Below are 20,667 nucleotides of genomic sequence, written 5' to 3' on the forward strand. Positions count from 1 at the left end.
GGTCCCTTATTCACCTGCACTTTGTTTCAGCCAAATCTGGGTGAGGCAACACAAAGATAATAGCACACAAATGCCTTTAGCTCAGACAGATAAACAGCTGGGTCCAGCCAGGCCACGTAGGGACTTCACCCAACTCTAGGTCTCAGGCTCCCAGTAAACTGCAGCTGCAGGAAATATCTCCTCCTTGGAGAATTTCCCCATTCTCTACCTCTGTCTTTCCCAGTGGCATACAGCCAGCTCCTTCCAGAAGCAGCTTAATGGTGTAGAGAGAGCCAAGGATTTGGAGTCATACATGAATTCAGTTCTTGGCCTTATCACCTACTACTTGTGATATTTTGGGCAAGTCTTAAGGTTTCTGAGGTTTTTTAAGAAGTAAATGAGATGGGATATTTAAATACCCAACACTGACAGATTTACAACACATGTTAATTCCCTTTGCTGTCACCACACAAATAGGCCCCTTTATAGACCTTCCTGGGTGCTGAGGAAATCCTAGAAGAGATGAGATTTGTATCAGAGCCATTGCCCCACATTCTATGGGAATGGAGCTCATATATTGTCCCAAAGTCTATTTCACTGTCAATTCTTCTTAGGACCTAGTGTCTTAGGATGTGAATGCCTAGCTTATCCCTAAATGGCTTACTTTTTCCCCTTGCCTCCCCCTGCTCCCACACGTTGTCCCAGCCCATATTTTTGGTACTTTGACCGGAGCTAGCTGTTGTTGGATTCTCTCTAGTCATCTCTTTCTTTAGGGAGAACTAAAGAGTGAGTGACCAGCCTGGTATCTCGCCTAACGCTTGTCATCATTCTTTCCTGGGACCAGGGCCAGGCCCTCACCACTCAGCCCAGGTTGGGTTTCTAGCCTATGTTGGCTCATTTTCCTGTATCAGCTATGCCTGCCTGATACCCACAGGCTTCCGGATTTGACTTGCTCCTCCACCTACCCATCTGTTCCACCACTGAGACAGAAATGGCCATGCCCCCAGCTGCCCTTCCACACCAGCCTCAAGTCAGCAGAGTTGGTGGGGCGATCGTTCCTGTTGCTCCTTCACAGAGATCAGTCCTCTGCTTGGTCCAGTCAGGTCTCTCCCCTCCTCCCAGCCCTGAACTTACTGTTCTTCATCCCTGAACCACCTTAAACCACCACACCATTTGTGCACTGTAAATACTTGGTGACAAATTGTGACTGTTGCAGAGTTTGGAGAGAAAAGGAAAAACAGTCGCATTAAGGTGGAGCTGTCTGCCTGGAAGAGCCTTATAAAATTAACATGGATACTTGACTCCTTACCACTGTATGGAATGACAAGCTGCCTTTAATGTGTTATAGAAAACGATCTAGGAATATATCAATCTTTTCCAAAATCCACATCGACTCTGAGTCTTCCGTAATACTTCTAACCTCTACATTAATTCAAACAACCCAGATATGTGGAACATGTTTCTTTCAGGAATTTCTTCTACAATTGTTTTCACCAAAGATGTTCTTTCTAGGAAGCAAACTCATATTAACAGCTTGTAGATAGCTTGAATTTGTTCTTTTGTTTTTCCATACCAACAAATTGACCAGTATGGATCAGCTTGGAGAAACAGTCTAGGGAAGGCTTCCAATGCAAAAACTCTAAATAAAGGGGCTAGAATACAATCTATGGTGACAGGCCAGTTTTGATGTTCAGGCTTACAGAGCTGAATCAGAAACTGGGGCTGTATCTAAAATGAAAGTAGGACGTAGGCCAAATGCAGAAATTAGTCTCATCTCATGTATCAACTCTGATCTATATGTATTGGCTTCCTAGAGCACTATACTTAAAGAAGTTGGGAGGCCGAGTCTGAGTTGAGTACAAAAAAAGTATGATGACTGATTAGTGATGTCTGCCATGGGCAGGGCAGCATAGTATTAAAAGCATGGGTATTGCAGTCAGAGAGAGAGAAGTTCAAGTTCTGCCTCTGCCCCTTATTAGCAGGGTGATCTTGAGCTGGTTACCTAATCACTTTCAGGCTTGTTTCTCGTCATTAGAACACAGATAGATTACAGCACCTGTTTCACAGGATTATTATGAAGATTAGTTGAGATAATTTATGCCAAGTGCTTAGCAAGTATCTGGCACAGAGTACTCAATAAATTCACTATTATTATCATAAATATTATAGGCCCAGGCTTATCCAAGTCCTTGTAAAATTTGTGATTAAGACACCTTTTAAAGACTCTCATAGAGGTCGTTGGGATTTCTTTGTTCCAAAGATATCAGCAACAGTTTTCAACTGGTATTGATATTAACTCTTATTCTACAGATACATTTTTGTCTGCATAAATATCAACTGGTATCTTAGGATCACCTAGCAGCACAGATCCTCATGTAGGTAAATGCAGGTCTGATCTGACCTTCTAATTGGATCCTGATTATTTACAAAATAAAATTTCTCTTCATCCTCAGCATGGCTTAAAAAGATTTGCTCCTGCCTGAGCTCCCAGCCCCATCTTCTGCTTTTCTTTATCAAGTCCCCTGAGCTCCAGCTGTACCGAACCACTTATTTCCCCAATTCATGGTATTCTTCTCTAACTTTGTGCCTTCACACATGATGTTCCTGACTAGAATGCTTTTCCTCACATTATCTGTCTATACATTTTTCTTTGGAATAGTTTAGATAGAATTGGAATTAGTTTTTCCACTTTCCAGTGGAGTGCCTAGGACTGTGGTTTCCTTTGTAGGAAGATTTTTATTGGAAATATAATTTCTATTGGCTAACAGGTTTTATGGATGTTCTTGAATCAGTTCTGGTAAATTATAGCTTTTATTTTTTGCAGTGAATCAACTTTACTGTTATGTGAATTAACTTTTGACCACACTACCATCAAAATATCTAGTGGAAATTTTTCAAAATAAATGGGAAAATTACAACACAATACAAATTTGTGTTTTACTTGGAAAGTTCCGGAAGAATGATTATTATTTAGGTTTCTCAGTCTAAAATTATGAATGACTGTGTGTTGACAAGTTCAGGAAAGCTCAAGATTTATAAATATTTTTAGCCTAGTAAGGTTCTGTAGTGTGACAGATTGCTTATTTGTCTCTTCTCCCTAGCATTAATTAAAAAAAAAAAAATTTAACTGTGTAATTGACCATTTAGCTAAAGACTACTTGTGTTGCCCTTAAAGAAATTATTTGGGTGTGCACTCCCCCAGTACCTTTTCCTTTTCACTGGCTGGGACATAGTGAGAAGTGGTTGGGTTCTTTTGAACCCAGTGAGGGGACCATGTATGAACATAGAGGAGCCATCCCACTGATCCGACACAGCCAACTTCTGAACCAAAACATGAAAAAGACATCAACTTTATCTTCTTTAAGCCTTTGTACTTTAGAGATCCATTTTACTGCCATTGAACCTGAACCCTTGCTAATACACTTAACAGTAGGTGAATTGAAGGCATTGGTTTAGGGCTTCACAGTGCACTGTTCTCCAAGTCTTGTATCTGTTAATATTTAGTCCTGACCAACTGAGATAAGCCAAAGGACAACTATATCTGGTTGAAATACTTTATTGATTATATACAACGTAGTCTTCTTTTTTTTTTTCCCTATAGAATGGAAGGTGCATTTTTTATCTTTTCAGAGAATTAATGTAATGGCTGCATAATGAAGATCTGTATTTGAGATGATAAACCAATGTGTTTTTGTTTCAGGAAATACTTAGCTTCTTATAGCTTCTCCATCCACTTAGACATTGGCATTGCCATTTCTTAAGGGAGAAATTCAGATATAACATAGAACAGTGCTTCTCAAACTTTTTGTGGTTAAGGCTCATTGAAAAATTTTTTCCAATCCATCATTTTGTAAAATACAATCAAAGGATAAATTGCTAGAAAAACCAAATTAAGAACAAAGATAAACATAGTTAGGTATAGTGTTTTTATTAAATTCAACAGACTTAAAATTTTCTCTGTCGAATTTCTATAAAAGTTTTTAAACACTTACCCTCAATTCCTATACTTAATTGTTGCAGATTGGAAAACAAGCAGATCAGGGACAGGCACCCATGCCAAGTAGAAATGGCCTTGAAGGAGGGAATCATTGCTCAGTTTTCAGTTTCAGATTATACTCTTTTGAGTCCATGGAGAGGAATTCCATATGCAAGCCAAGCTTTGTTGAGAAATACAGGGTTTTTGTTTTTTTTTTTAAAGTTTCCAAATATTTCCTTCGCATATCAAAAGCAGAGCTTGGAGGTCTGATCTTAGGGTTTTACTTTAAGCCATGATACTGAGAGAAGCAGGATATGAGCTAGAATCCCAGCCCCAAGGAAAGAAAAACCCTCTTCCAGTCACTGGAGAGAGGGCACAGAGAGAGTGCAGGGGTTCCAAGGGGAGAGTCCTTGCTGTGTCTTTGAGGTTGAATCCACCGTGGGTCCATAGAAGCAGCCAAATGTGTTTGGGGGGATCCAAGACCTGCTTCCTCACTTCTAGCTTGGGGAGACTGGAGTCTGTCCTTATTCAGGCCAGAGGCATGTCCATAATGGTGACAAGCAGGATTCTGCCATGATGGAGGGAGGTATATAAAGAGATGGTCCCCACAGCACAATCCCAGACTTTGTGTGTGGTGTCAGCTGATCCAGGAATTCTGACTTGCCCCGACAGGGAACCTGGATGGTAGAGGCTTGTTGGATGGGAAGGGGTCTGAGATCAGAGAAAGCAGGGGGTCTCTGGGTATATGGGGTACAGTCAGTGATGAGGGCCCTAGTCATTGGCAATAGGAGCCATTGAAACACTTTAAAAGACCACAATGTACCATTATGAATCCTCAAAACTACAGTGCTATTGCTTTGTTGATTTTGATCTTGAAATACAAATCTCTGACTTATATGTGTGACTGCTGCTGTGGCTTAGATTGGCTTCAAAATTCTAAAGATTTTGCAAATTTTAGAGTTAAGTGCAACCAGGATAGTGAAAGCTTTCAAACTGTAGGTTGAGAGAATGAAGATGAGGGCCTCAGAGTCAGACTGACCTGGGTCTACCATGGCTCTGCCATTTACTTGTGCCGTGACCTTGGGGACGTCCTTTTTCTCATAAGTGAAACAGAGATGGGAGCATCTACCTTATAACATTGCTGCGAGGATTAGCTAGTATGTATGGAAATCACCTTAACCCTATGTATGTGCTCAGTACATACAAGACACTTGAGCAGTAAAAGCTGTTCTTATATTGAGTTGAGATTTGCAAGCTGCTACAAACCTGGCACACTTCTCTTTCCATTCTACTTTCTTTTAGGAAAGACTAAAAGCTTCTCATTTTACCTATCCCAGGAAGAAAAAGGATGACTGACACTAACCCTTCATATGACAGAGTCTGTTATTTTCAGCACAGCCTACTTCGGCCTCAGTAATCGACTTTACTATTAAATGACATTTTCTTAAAATGGACTCAACATTGCCTTTGAAAGTCTACTTTTATCTATTTATTGTGATTAGTTTTATTTTAGTAAAGAGAAACTCTTATTCGACAAAGAAGGTGCCTTATGTCACAGACATAACGCAGAAGTCATTTATTGATAGTGTCTTCTTGAGGACTAAACACTCTTCTAGGTCTTTCCCCAAACCCAAATTTACTAAACCCAAGTTTATTATTGCAGGGACCCTTGGCCCCCAGCACCACTTCTCAAGAGCACCCACTTACACCACAGACTTAAATTTTAAAACTTTGGATCACGGAATCCGTATTAGCAGAACCTGATGTGCCTAAAATTAAGACGCATCCTTATGCCCAGTGCATTTTCAGGTAGGTCCTCAAGAGTCTGTAGGCCCGCACATGATGCTGGACTAGTGGTGGCTTTCAAGGCAAATAAACTTCATAAGCTTGAGAGATAGGTATCTCGTTCAAACTACTGTGGTTAGAATGGCTTTCGGTGTTGTTAAACAAAAGAAAAATATTCAAGATATCACAACATCTCTACTAAATTAGAGTCCAGTAATTCAGCCACTCCATTTTCTGATAAATTTCCTTGTGGGATTTATATTCCACAGAACAAGATCTGTGGTTTTCACATTGTAGTTCACAGAGGTGTTTTAAAACATCCCTAGAGGAAGGAGTAGAGACGTGTCTAGACTGGCAGGAGCATACAGAGTGTGGGCATCAGCTCCTGGGACAGAACAATCCAGGTTTGCCTGAATAAAAGACTCCAAGTGTATTACCCTGTTCAAGAGTCAGCTAAGAATAAAAATAGCAAAACAAAATTGGGTTCAACTTCAAAGCTGACCAAGTGAAAAGAAATACAGTAAGAACATGCAGTAAGAAAAGCTTAGAAGAAAATTGGTAAGTTTACAGGAACTAGGCTGCAGTTGGAAACATTCTGCCAAGGCTAAGGACGGGGTCGAAGTCAGGCCTACTCCTGGGTTACCTGGGAAGCTACTTCCCTAGCCAGATAAGCTTATGCTTATGTCTTCTCCTCCATGGATGACACAGGAAATCTGGTCAGACAGCACACCTGGGAATGTTATAACTTTCCATATTTTATTGTGGTCTTTATTGGAAATTAGATATCAAAGAAGGTCAACTAACCTTTTTTTTTTTTTTTAGTTAGTCTAAACTAATTTGCAAGGTTATTATTAACCAATTAGCCAATGTATTTTTGGTGAGTAACTACTTCACCTATAAGCTCCGAAATAGCATCTTACCTATTAGAGTGGTTCTTGGAATGTTTGGGGTCAAGAAAGATTCTAAGGTTTTGATTTATCTCACAAGGAAAGAAAGAAGACATTGATTAGTGACAATTCCATGAGTATAGGAGGAAAAGCAACCTACATGTGATATTTACCAATTTCATACCAACCTTACCCTCTTCACAGTCTTGTCAATAAAACACTCTCTTTCTTATACCCATCCCAATTCGCTATTCCGAAATCTTAGGGACTTCATTGAAACCTGACTGCTTTTGCTTCTTCACTCCACTATGTTATCAACAAGGCCTTTCTGAAAACCTCTCCTTTTCCATCTCCAACTTTGGTCCAGGTCAGCTTTTTAGATTATCAAAGCTGTTGTCATTTAGAAGGATGTAGTGTAATCCAGGAAATGACAATTGGATTCCTAGGAATAGTCGAAGTTAGCAGATCCTTGGGAATCTTATCATATTGAGCTTTAGTCCTCCCTTAGTCTGCCAAGTCTAAAACTTCAATCATGTCAATGCCCCAGGAGATGATTTATATGAATTAAAATCATAAGGGACTAATGTACAAAAATTACAGTAAAGAATGCAGTGGCCTTACAGAAAATTCTAAAGTTTTCTGATCTGTACATTTGTCCCTGGTGAGAAGGACCTGATCAGAAGGGGGTTTGGCTGACATGAAGCAAAAAGGTAGGGAACTAGCTGTGTGGTCCAAAGGGAGTGAAGCCACAAAGGCTCATCTCCACACAGGAATGTCTCAGTGCCATTTCTCCTGGACAGTTCTGGAGAAGCGCTGGCCATACTCACCTTTTCTGGCCTTCATGGTGGCTGTCACCTTTGTCCACAGGCTCTTTAAGAATGTGGGCATTACTTTGGCTGCTGTCAAGTTGTTCCATTCAGTTTGGCCTGAACAACCTACTTTTTAATGCTAAGTGTTCATTTCGTTAGTGGAACTTTCACAATTTGGGGAGCTCCCCATTCATGTGCTCACTTACCCCATTCCCTGGCAGCTTCATTGGCTTTACCACCTCCAGGTGTCAAAAGACCTTTAATCATCTAACAATACCTCACATTTGATGGGCGCCTGGCTGACAAAGCACTTTCACAGACAGTGGCTCATGAAGGCCCCATAGTGGCCTTGGGCAGCAGTCAAACTTGTATTCTTAAACCCTTTTTGCACCCTCAGGAGCTGAGGTTTAGAGAACTTATGTTCTTGCAGCTAACCCTCTAGCGCCAGGCCTGGGACTGTGTTTCCTCTGTCATTCTCCCTCCTCTGTTCTTTTTCCACAAAAGTTGCTGATAAAATTTCCCAGTCCCCCTTCAGAGTAGCAAAAAAACTAATGATGGGTTTTCAGGCCCCTACCCTATGTCCAACTTCCTGTTCCCTATCTCCCAGATTTTTCATTCTGTTCAACCATGTGAACCCTGTTCCATTTCCACTTGCCCCCGGATTTCAGCCCCTGCTTTGGCGCTGCTAAGCAGAGAAAAAACGAGTTCAGAGTGTGCTTCTGGGTCCCATTAGAGTGCCTTCTCCAAGCTATGAGGGGTATCAGTTTGGCAGGTCACCTTCTGCTGGCACTGGGCTTAGGACCCTGAGATGGTGAGGGACAAGGAGGGACAACAGACTGAGAACTGAATATTTTCAATGCATGTTTGATCCTCATTTCCATTCAGGAATCCTCATTAGGCCACAGAGGCGGCCCCGACCTAGTCCTCGTTTTGAGTTGGCAGGGCCCACAGCCCCATTAGCTGTAATGCGCACCAGCAGGACTCCAGGGAGAGGAAGAAGGCTGAAAAGACTGGAGTTTTTGGTCCAATTTTTTAAAGAAAAGAGGAGAATGAAAGACCCATAAAATTCAGAAACACTCTCTTCCCTTGGTTCATTCATATGGAAATTAAGTCTGATGATCACGGACAGGGAGGTGATGGCCCCTGGAGCAAGGGTCAGGGTGACCTCTAACTTCGCTGCTCTAACCCCACATACCAGCAGGACTCACTTCCTGAACCATCAGTGCCAAATGCAAAGTCTTTAATGTCACATGTTTGGACATTTGGCAGAAAGAAGTACAAATGTTCCAATTACTAAACTCATAAGCACTGGAGACCCCAAACGGCCCTTCTTCGTGCACGTACTCCCAAGTGTTAGGTGCTGAGAAAACTCATCAAGCACAAGAAGCCATTCAATTGCTATATTCATGATATGGAGCAGAAAAAGGACAATAGTCATGACACTGGAAGTGACTGTCAAAGGTTCCTCAGAGGGCTGCTTATACTGTGTGAGTAAATGCTCAGGCCTGGTGGGTGTCAGGGTTCATGCAGGGAAAGAAAGCTGAGGATTCTGTTTCTTGAAACTTAAAGAAACAAGTTCTGAAACAAAATCAATGTTTTGCAACCCGATTTCTTGATAACGAATGAAGACAGCAGCACTGCCTTTGTTGTAATCACTCTGCTTGTTACTTAACCTGTAAGCATGCCTGTCCCCAGCACAGCATTATAGATGATGCATGGGGAAATGCTAGTCCCGGTTTCAGTGGATCCTCAGCCCACCCTCACAGCCCAGTAAGGAGGCAGGTAGGGTAGTGTGTTAACTCTCCCATCTTCAAATGAGGAAATTGGGTCTTTGATGCAAATGATTTGCCTATAACTAGCAGAGTTGAGACTCAAACCAGGATTTCTAATTAACTCCAGTACTTCTTTCAAGAATTCACTTTCTGGAAAGATTTCAAGCTAACATGTGTAGTTAAGATTAGCAAAGAGGTATCAACTTTGGGACTACAAATAACTCTCAGTCTGAAGATGAGTTTTATGACATGGGCTTCCAGACTTTCTTTAAGAGACCTGAGCTGAAGCTCTCATCTCAAGGAACGGCTTAATACTAACACAGTCAAAGCAGATGTATTGTGCCCTTCAGTGTTCTAAGTGGACTTCCCATACACGGTTCATTTTCTGCTTTTCGGCTGACCTCCAGTTTCCAAATTCCCTTTGTTCCTCCTGTGATGGCTGACCTCTTTCTCTTCTTTCCTTGGGTTTATTGTCCTTCTTGCTGCCTTCCCCTCCATTCTGTTTGTTGTTGAGGGCCAGAAAATACATAGCCATTGGAGGAAAGAAAATAAAGCTAATCAATGAAATGACACATGTGAATGTCCCACAAACACCAGAACTTCTCATAACACTACATATTATGTATCTGGAGTGCACTTATCCATCAGATCAGAGTAGCTATAGAGCTGCACCAAACTGCATGTGACCTCAGTCTCTTACAGTTCTGTCTAGTTTAGTAGATGGAGATTAACTGATTTTATAAATGTGGACTCCAAGAAGAAAGATATATTTGATGCGAATACCGAGAAAGAATTTATTTGTTAAGATGAACTCTCTATGGTCAACTGAGGGACCAAATTTTATAAATAGTAAGAGTCTAGGGGTCATTTGCTGACAGGGGCTTCTCACGTACTCTGTATACTGGGAAGATCTCAGACCGAACTTTTGGCTTCCCACAGTATTCCCTACTTATCTACACTGTCTGAGTCACCCACTGCAGGGAAGCCCTGGTTTTGCCTTTTGATCAATGGACCAAGACCTGTCCTGTCCAATCGGAACTGTACAACTATATCCTCATTTGCATCTATACCAATCAGTCAGAACAGCTTTATAATGACCAATCAGAACACATAATACCAACCAATCAGAACTCCAGGATGCAGACTAAGCAGAACTGTATAAATTTGAAAACCTCATTTGCATAAAATTGGACCAATTGGGAACCTGGGTGGCTTTTGCTTTGTCACAGTGGAGTGCATTTTTGGTTTCTACTGGAGGCTGCATTTCCCCTGGTTTGCAAACTATTTCACCTGAATGAAGTCTCTCTCTTTCCACACCTTTTTGGAAATGTTGGTTTCACAAGTGAGAAGTGATCTCTCCAAAGTTACATTGCTAGTTAGTGGCAAAACAGAGGCTCATTTCTATTTGCATCATTCTCTTTTTTTCCTATAATTTGTAAGATTGAAATATCAAATGGAATATCCAGCTCTCTTTTATATGGGAAAACAAATCATGCAAATCCACATTGCCTTCCCACATAGTTTTCCTGAGGCCATAAGGGTAAACTAAAAGTGTTTGTCCTAAAGTGTTCTTGAGGGGAAGATCTTAAAGAAAAAGATCGATCCATTCTCTCTTTGTGGACTATCTTTCCATCAGTTCTTCTATTTCTTGCTGTCAGTTTCTTTAAGGTACGAATAGAAAGTGAGAAATGTGGTCTTATAATCCTCAATGCAAAGGCACAATAATTATTTCATCTGGTCTGAAGTATTGAAAACATTACGATTTTTCATTCTAGATCCCTCAGGTGGAAGTTTTTTTGTAATCTCAAACTTGAATCTTGGGTTACAAAATACAGTGGCTACATAAAATGCCCACATATAACACTTCTTTATAAAGAAAACATTTCTCTATGAAGACAAAATGAAGTATTGTGTCTTTGTACACATCCGAGCAGTTTAACAGACTTGCCAGCCAGTTTTCCCTGACAGTGGCCTTATTTTCCAACTTCGAAGCTAAACCTCCAATTCTAGCAAAGAATTATTTTATATAGCTGAGTTAACTTATACAAAAAGTCTTATAAAGATATAAAAATAAAAGTACATTTAATTATGCACTTAGCTGAACATAGATATGAAAAAGGGCAACAATAAATGAAATCGATACTACCCCTAGTAAAGTTTTTCATGGGGACAATCATGAATTGCTAGTTTTTGTTTGTTTGTTTGTTTTTTAAGTTTAACTTTTTGAGATATATTTGATGACTTTTTTAAAAAATAACTTTTTTCTTATCATTAAACCCAATTATAGCATAAAATTCATTGCAGAGTATTTAGAAAATACAGATAAGCAAAATTAGTGAAATTTGAAAACTTCTCCCCTTCAAAGTAACCATTGTTTGCCGCTTGTTTCGACCTTCCAAACCTATATGCTTACTATGCACATGCACACCCACCCACCGAATGAATTACCTGATTCAAACAGTTGCATTATTTTTCCATTTAATAGTCCAATAAGTATTTACCTATAACATTATTCCCATGACTGATTTGTATCCTTCTGTTTGGTGTTCTATTATTTAATTAATCCACCCCATATCGCTTGATTATTTTAAGGCTATGGTAAACATTCTTAGAATTAATTAACCACTGCAGAGATCTCTCAAATTCTGAAGCAGTGTTTTCTTAAAATGCTTACTTCTCGACAGAAGTAGAGAAGGCACAAAAAGTGTCAGAGACCTTCAAACCCTTATGCTGCAGATAACTTAGAAGGTGACTGAAATAAGTCAGGTTGCTAGAAGTTAAACTTTAATAATAAGGGGGAAGCATGACCCCTAAAAACGGCATCTCTTCCACTGGTATCTTAGTAGGCATTCCCTACTAACCAGGGCAAGGAAGGAGGCATGCGGTGTTGCAGGAACAGTGGGTGGGAGAAAACCAGCAGCTCAACCAGCACACAGGCAGCGCCGTCATACTCCCTTAAGTGCCCGAGGTGCCCTTCTTGCATTTATTTTTCCCTTTCATATTGATCTTCACTAGAGAATAAAAATTATAGAAAGGTCAGGAATTGCATGTAATTTGTCTCAGAGTCTGTGACACAAGTCCTCCATCCTACTCCCCCCGTTCATCAGGGCTGCTCCCAGTGTGACATGAATAAGCAAAGCGAGGAAGGCTGAGGAAGACGCGATGAATAGGATTCATGCACAGTCCCTGAAGGATTCGCATGGGCTGGCCTGGGTGCAAGTCAGAAGAAGCACACTCCCTTTGTCGCCTGAGACTAGATCAACACCGTTGGTTTCAGCACCATTCATCGGTTGTCAAAATTATGAGCATAATAACTTAGGTGACACATATTGTCACCATGTAACCCAAGTACCACAAAGCTTCCTTTGGCACGCTTGGCAATGGTCATTTACTACTAGTAATGTCAATGATGAATAGTTTTAATGTGTTTTTTAAATATCCCCCTATTTCTTATACTTAGCATCTGACCAATGAAAAACAAAACAGAACAAACACCACAACTCAGCAATTCTATTATCCCAATCTAAACGAATACATTTATGAAAAATGGCCACTCTCATAGTAGCTTCTTCAGGCTACTTTGGAGCAATTTTGATTTTCTACTATGACCTTTTTCTTTCATAAAATACCTTAGTAAATGACTCTGTTTTAGATTCCTGATTTCAGCTCCTACCGAGGGATGCAGCCAGCCCCCTCCAGCCAGCCAGTCATCTCCTGCGGGCCTGGAGTGTGGCCCTCCTCCACGCCACCTCCTTCGGTATGGAGTCTGCATTCTGTTCCCAGCACAGGTCCTGCCCCAGGGAAGGGACCTCTTTCCCACAGTCCCTGATGTCTTCACGCTGAGATAAAGCAAGCCTGGTGCCCCATTCCCTTTGCTGAGCATCTGCTTATCACTAAGCAAGACAAATATTTTTGGAATGTTTTTGAAGTACTGCTAACCAAATTCCAATGTAGTCCAAATTACCTGGTTAAGGGTTTTGGTTGCTCACTGGTCCTGGCATTGACAGACTCTTGAAGGAGGTCAGCATAGGGACTGTGCACAAATCTTATCCATCACGTCTTTAGTGGGGATAAATATTAGCTTGTCCTTTTGCACTGAACCCATCAAGCTGACCAGGAAGAATGTAAACGCCTCAAGGGCTAGGATTTTTGCTTGTTTTGTCCTGTAATCTGTCCCCTAGTATACTTGGAGTGCTACCAGAACAGTACCCAGGAGTGCCAGGGACATAGTCAGTACTCAAGAAGTGTTTTTGTTTTTTTTTAATTGAATTAAAGTTTCCTTACAGTGAACAATCTGTTCTTGAACTTTATTATAAATGGAAACATTTTGTACTCTTTTTTGTATCTGCTAGAGTTTTTATTTATTTTTATTATTTTTTAACATTTTATTTTTTAATATTTCCCTCTTTCCTCACCCTCCCTTTGCCAGATTTTTAAACTCAACATGTTTTGGAGATTCATCTGTGTTATTCCATATATTAGTAGTTTGTTCCTTTTAGTTGTTGTATAATAGTCCATGCATAAATATTCCACAATTTGTTTATCCATTCTCTTATGGTTATTTGGTTGTTTCTAGCTTGGAGCTACTATGGATAAAGCTGTCTAAAACATTCTTATATAAGTCTTTTTGTGGGCATATGTTTTTATTTCATGTAAATGAGTGAATTTGCTGGATTATAGGGTTGAGGTAGCTTTATAAGATTCTGCAAAACTAGCAATAAATATTTATTGAGCCCTTTGAAACATAGCTAGATAGTTGGGTTTTTTTTTTCAATTTAAAATATCCTTTCCCTTTCTCCATCAATTATAATAAAATCTATTTTCAGAATTTTGCCACCTCCTACATAAAGTCTTCCCCGATTACCGAAATATATATTCAGCAGTTTTAATGTTTAACACATATATATTGCATATCTGCAAGTTCCTTGTATTTAATTATATTCTGAGGCTTATAGAAATGAAAATCAGTCCTTCTCCCCAGAAACTCACCATCTAATGGAGAAGACAGATAGTGATAATGAAGGGAAGTGAGGTGTGCACAGGAGGCTAACGGGCTACAAAGAAGAAACACACAATTCAGTGCGAGAAGGTTTTGTAGGACTGAACACCTCAGTGGAATCTGATAGGCTGGGTGGAAAATGAAAAAGACATTTTAGGCAAAGAAAACTGTGGAGGCAGAGGTGAAGGAGTATGCATAATTTGGAAACAAGTGGGTCCCCGAGGCTGGAGCACTGGGTGTGAGTGTGGATCAGAGGCGGAACCAAGAAGACAAAGGGAGCTGGGGAACAGCAAAGACCCAATCAAGCCTTATTAAGGCACCTGGACCTTACCTTGAAAACAATGGAGAACCCTAAGCAGGAAGGGAGAGTGACATTATTAGAATTAACTGTGCCCCCCAGCCTCGCTTTTCCACAGCAATTGGCTTGACCTTGATCATACCACCTGTTTCAATTTGCTCCTTGCTGCTGTGGTTTGCATATGTGCCTCCTGTCCATTTGGCCCACAAGGTAACCCTCATCAATGTCTTTAAGCGTCTGCTTGACCCCTGGGTGCCTGTCAGTAGGTGTGTACACAGGAGGCACAAGCATTTCGTGGGTGTTTGATACATAGGATTGAACCATAGCTTCCTGGAGACCATTATCACCCTCAGGGCTGCTAGACTGAGATTCAAGGAGGATGTTATTTTCACTGAAGCATCAGTCCCATTGAAACAGAACTGAGAGAAAAGTTCTGAACTCTAAGATCCAAGCAAGGGAGAAACACATCACACAAAACTAAGAGCCCTCAGTTGTTTTTGTCATAACCTTCTCTGCCTCTCACCCACAATCCTATTTGAGACTGTTCTGCAACAAAAACCTGGTTGCTTTTCTGATGCAATTTCCATCTAGTGAACAGATGGCATTGTTTTCATATGAAGAGTAAAAGAATTTCATGTACTCAAATACTGAAAGCTTGAGAAAACACACAGAGCATGGGTAGTAATTATAATGTTGAAAGAGCTAGACTGTACAATGCAAGAATCCAGTTGGATCTTCAATAATGTGGACCCTGCAGGGGGATGTGCAAGTTCACTGACAGGTGCTGAAACAGACACTGGGCAGGCCAGGGTCTCGTTTATGAGCATGACTGAATTGAGAGAGAGAAATGTTCCTGTTATGTGTGTGGCCCTGCAAATTCAGAGATGGAAAGAGATAGTCCTTGCCCTCAGGCAGCTTTCAGAATGGTGGGGGAGATAGTGTCATAAACGTTCTACACAGAAAATGAGAATGGGGAGTCGAGGCCCGACCCCAGCTGGAGGGATTTGGGGAGGCTCTGGGAAGGAGTTTGAACTGAGTCTTATGAGTTGACTAGGAGCTACCCAGGAGGAGTGATAAGGGGGGAAAGTGAAGGACAAGATTAAGGGCATTCAGGACTGAGGGGTCAGTGTGAGCAAGGGCATGGAGGTCCTAGGAGCAAGGTGAATACAGGATGTCATACGAGCTGTTTTGCATGGCTGGAGAGGCCAAGGAATGGCAAAAATGAGGCAAGAGATGCAAGCTGGGGATTAGAAATGTCTAAATATAGGAAAATATCTGAGCACAACAACATTACACAAATTCATGCAAATTAGTTGCAAAACAAAGTGTACCCTATCAGGAAACTTGCTCATGGACACATTTGGTGACAGAAAACACTGGCAAGATCCACAGGCTGCACCAGAAAGAATTAGTCTTTTATTCATTTAATCTAAACATGTATATAAAGCACGTGCCAAGCACCAGGACCTGGAAGCCCCATGATGAATACCATACCGTATACCACATTCCTGACAAAACAACTAGCACCTGACATTCTGCCCAAGGTATGGATTCCGTAGACCGTTTGTTGAATGAATAAATGAATGGTCAATTTGGGCCCCTGCCCAAGGAACTGACAGTCCTTTGGGAGAATCAGAGAGGCAAACAGATGATTATGATATCAAAAGATTACAATTAAGATTGAGCAGGAAATTCATCCTAAAAATGTCTGTAGTAAGGACTACAGCCAGTGGAGAGAATGTGCTTCTTCTAAAGGGGACAGTTGCTACTGGACTCCAGGCAAATAATGATCAAATGATGATGCTGGAAATTTGTGTTTTCATCAAGTGAAATGTCACTGTCTAAACCGGTTGCTCTCACATGCCCAGGAGTCCAGCATGGTCACCCTGGTACCGACATGAAGGTGATGGCACAGAGAGAGAGAGAGAGAGAGAGAGAGAGAGAGAGAGAGACACTGGCTAGCAAAACACGAGTCCTGAAAAATTGCATTTCCGGAAGGACATGGCATGGGACACAGGGACCTGCATAATCAGAAGGGGACACCATAGCCTTCACAGCCAAGGGAGCAAACAGTGCCAGGCACTGCCAGCAACCAAGACCCCTACCTCCCGTCAACCCGTTTGGATCCCGTGTACCTGTCGAGGGCCTGACTTTAGGTCAGTCTCTAGCCTTCTTGGGCCAGGACGGCTGTCCAATGCAGCTCCTCCCCCTGAGAAGCCCTGTGTGGCAGTTGCTAATTCTCTGGCACGGGGATCTATTTGGGGCTGTTTGTTCTGCAGAAGGAAACAGAAGATTGCAGTGTGTCAGAGCCCAGCACCACTGCCTCCCCTTCTGTTTAAAAACTGCTGAGCAACAGAGAAATCAAAGATGATTATAAGCTTCTGGAAATCCGCGTGCTTCCGCCTGGCTGTGTCCCCCAGCCAAACTGTTATATAAGCCATGGCCGCAGTCAGAGGTGCCATTGACAGCCTATCCATGACTGGCTCATCACCCACGGATTTCCTCAAACCCTGTCTCACCTGGAGCAGACCTGCCCCAGGGAGGGGAGGGCCACAGCACTAGCTGACAAGCTGCTTTGACATTTGTTTTGGGACTTCCCTCTCCCCTTTCCCAGGCAGTTCAGAGTTCCTGGGTGGGTCAGCACTAGGGGTTTACTTTGGCAGGATTCCAAGTGACTAAGACAGTTTATACTGGAAAACTGTATTCGACATTCTGGGGGAGGTGCATGTTTTTCACCCTTTGAAGTGAATAATTCACTTTGTCTGTTTAGATACTAGAGCTGAACAAGTAATTCCTAAAGCCTGAGGTGACCTTCTCACCAGAAAGGGCTTGCTGGACTATTCTGATGACTACTACTTATTTCTATGTAGGGAATCTGGGCATATCCCTCAGCCCTAAGCTACCTAAAGTGGGCTTCTAAGAGCTTTTCCTCTGATACATCAGGATGTCAGTGACTTGGGTAAATGAGCTGAATCTTCAGTGTTTTATTTTTTTTTCTTTCTGCATCACAGGGTTAGGAATACTCAATGGCTCTTACAGCAAGTGCGCTAGAGGTTTAAATATTAATTTCCACTTTTTGGCATGCTTATGAGTATATCTGAAGTGAGGTCCAAGATAATTAGTGTCAACGATGTTTAGGAGTTTATATGTTCATCTCTCTTTAACACCGGGCTTTCATTCCTGTCCCTTTTGCAAACTTAACTGACCACACCCCATGTGAGAGACTCAAATCTCAAGTAGAAGGGGCCCGAGCTTTGGAGTCAGAGAAAACTGTGCTGGAGCTATAGCTTGGTCATTCAGAAGCTGTGTGACCTTGTGCTATAGCCTAAACTTTGGTAAGTCCCTGGAATCTATTGCTCTCCCTTAATTTTCCATGACTTTAGAAAAGCACAGGGCTTCCAAGGAAGCCCATTCTGGCTTTGGAGAGTGTCTGACCATGTCTACCTCTCACTTGTTCCATTAGGGGAAGGGTGAGTGAGCAGGTCCAGCGTGCAACACCCTTCATTGGTGGGCAAGATTGCCCTAGGACTCAGGAGTTGGATGGGATTCTTGAGCTCAGGCCCCTTTCCTGGCCTTCATCTCTTTCCCTGTTAACTCCGCAGGGAGCCCCTCACAAGCAACTCCCATATGTCTTGTTTTAAGCAGTTCCCCTCAAATGCATTTTAAAACAGCAGTGGAGTGAACTGGTGAGGAGTAAGAATTTTAGACTCTCCAGCACTGTTACTTTATCAAGCATCATTTTCCTCACCTATAAAATGGAAATAATAATAGTATTTTCCTCACTGAGTTGCTGTGAGGATTGAATAAAAATATTCCAAAAGCACTCAGCACAAGGCCAGGCATATAATAATAGCCCGATAATGGTAGCTATTATTGACCTTAAAAGGTGAGGCCCTCTTGAAAAGCAACTGTGGTCAACAGACTAGTCATTGAGTGATCTAGATCAATTTGCTGAAAAATAGCTTTTTTAACAAAGATCAATTTCAAAGGTCAGTCAGAAAAGAGAAATAGTTATAGAAGCATACATTAATTGCCTGAAGAATTCTCTTTATATTGGATAAAAAAGGGGTAATTACAGGGACTGCTGATGTGAAAACGTGTGAGGAGTTACCCACGGGCTTTCTCTGCTTTGCCATTCTGCTTGAAGGATCAACATATCAGTAAATGTTTAAAGCAGTAAATACCTCTATTGAAGGCATTTCTTAGGGAGAAATGATGTCTCGAGGCTAATTGGGAACACCGTGGCGATCTGGGCCCCGTCTACACCTCCAGTTTCTGTTCACCGCACCTCATGGCACCGCCTCGTCCCATTCTCCAGCCATGTGGAACTATTGCAGTTCATCAAACACACCTCCCTGCTGCCTTCTGTGCCCGTGCTTGCCCTGCTCCTTCTGCCTGTGTGCACCCCACACCTTCACCTGGCTAACCGGGTGATCTTCAAGATTCAGCTTAGGTGGCACCTTCTCGGGAAAGTCTTCCCCGGCCTCTGCGATTCTGGTTAAATATGCTCCCACAGGCTCCCAGGCTTCGTTCTCATGGCATTTAACCCACTGTGTCACCTCTCTTCCTCCCTCTGTTGTGAGTACCACAGGTATCTCAAGCCTAGCATGGCACCTGGGACACGATAAATGCCATTAGGGAAGGCACATGAATTTGGTGAAAGTTGCGTTTTTAGACATAAAGCACAAATGAGAAAATGTTGAAGGTTTTTCTTTAAAGAATATAAAGCCAGTGTAGGATTTAACTGCGACAGATATTTCGTGCAGTGGTTTCCAGCCCCGGGGCACGAAACAACGTTGGTCAGTGTGTCATTTGCCCAAGGCAGAGAGGATTCTTTTCAAAAAATTGCCACCTGTCTTGTGAGGGCACTCAGTGCTGTGAGCGGGGCCTCCTCAGCTGCGAATGGCCTCAGACAGTGTGTCCTGAAACCTGCTTCCTTCCACGCTCCATGGACATCCGCGTGGACTGCCCCAGCCCATTTTTCCCCATGTAAATAATGGCCACTGTGACTAGTTCCTCTGAGGAAATAAAAGTAAAGTAAGTTCTCTGAGGTCAACACAGTGACTAAGTTTTGAAATTAGGACCCAGGCCCATCTGCCTGATTCCAGAGCATTTAACCATTGTTTTCTTCGTCTGATGACCTGCTCATGTTGTAGGCTTGGTGCCCAAAAGGATGGAGCACCTGGTATGAGGCTGAGCTGACAAACTCAGATCTATTTAACATGTATGTGTATCCCAGACTGGATCCCTTCGTTGTGCTTTTTCATCACTCAGGAAACATCTTACAGCTCCTGACTCTCTTCTCTCCCTTGTCCTGTGGAGTCCTCTGGTACTGGGCAGGAAGACAGCATTCCAGGGTGGAGAGACAAGGATCTTTTTACCTTATAATATTATAACTTACCCCGCAGCAAGCAGGATTCACTCTGCACTGGAGGATTGGAGTCAAATTTCATGCTTCAGGAGACTCCAACAATCTCTTTAAACGATAAGTTGGACAAAAGCTTTGTACCAAGATCAATAGGTCTTTGCCAGGGTTTAGACATTTATATGTGTGTGTGTGTGTGTGTGTGTGTGTGTATAATTTTTTATAATTTTGGTATATTCCTGCCATGAAATTTAGTCTTCTGTAAAACACACCACAAGACACTCATAACTGTTTGGTTAAATTTTCAGCATTTGTGGTTTTCAAGTCGAGGCAGCAATATACCCACGGTTGCAGTGTAGATTCCTATCAAAGAACCTCCGGGCCCATCAGTTAAGTATTTTCTGGATGTGATTCCAGACACAGGCCTAGAGCAATAGCCATCTTGTCCTTGGGCCTCAAAACAGGCGAGCTGGCTGGCTGTATTCGGGAGGGCGCACCTTGATTCTGCTTAGCATCCTGCTCTTGGAAAAGATGTTGTTTCTGTCTCAGAGTAATCATCTTGACTGACAACATTCTTTCTCTTCAAAGTGGTGAGCTAGCACAGAGGTAAAACATGAGCCGATTCAGAAACGAAAGCTCATCCAGCAGTGACGAGCACAGAAGCCGAAGGCAGGCCCCACCACGTCAGCCCTGCCATTTCCTTGCCGGGGGACTATTCTGTGGACTTGGCACAAGACAACCATCTGGGAGAGAAGGCAAAGTCTATGGATATGGTTGCCTTTTCTCCTCTCAGCCAA

Source organism: Rousettus aegyptiacus, unplaced genomic scaffold (genome assembly GCF_014176215.1).
Source record: "Rousettus aegyptiacus isolate mRouAeg1 unplaced genomic scaffold, mRouAeg1.p scaffold_m13_p_17, whole genome shotgun sequence".
NCBI lineage: Eukaryota > Metazoa > Chordata > Mammalia > Chiroptera > Pteropodidae > Rousettus > Rousettus aegyptiacus.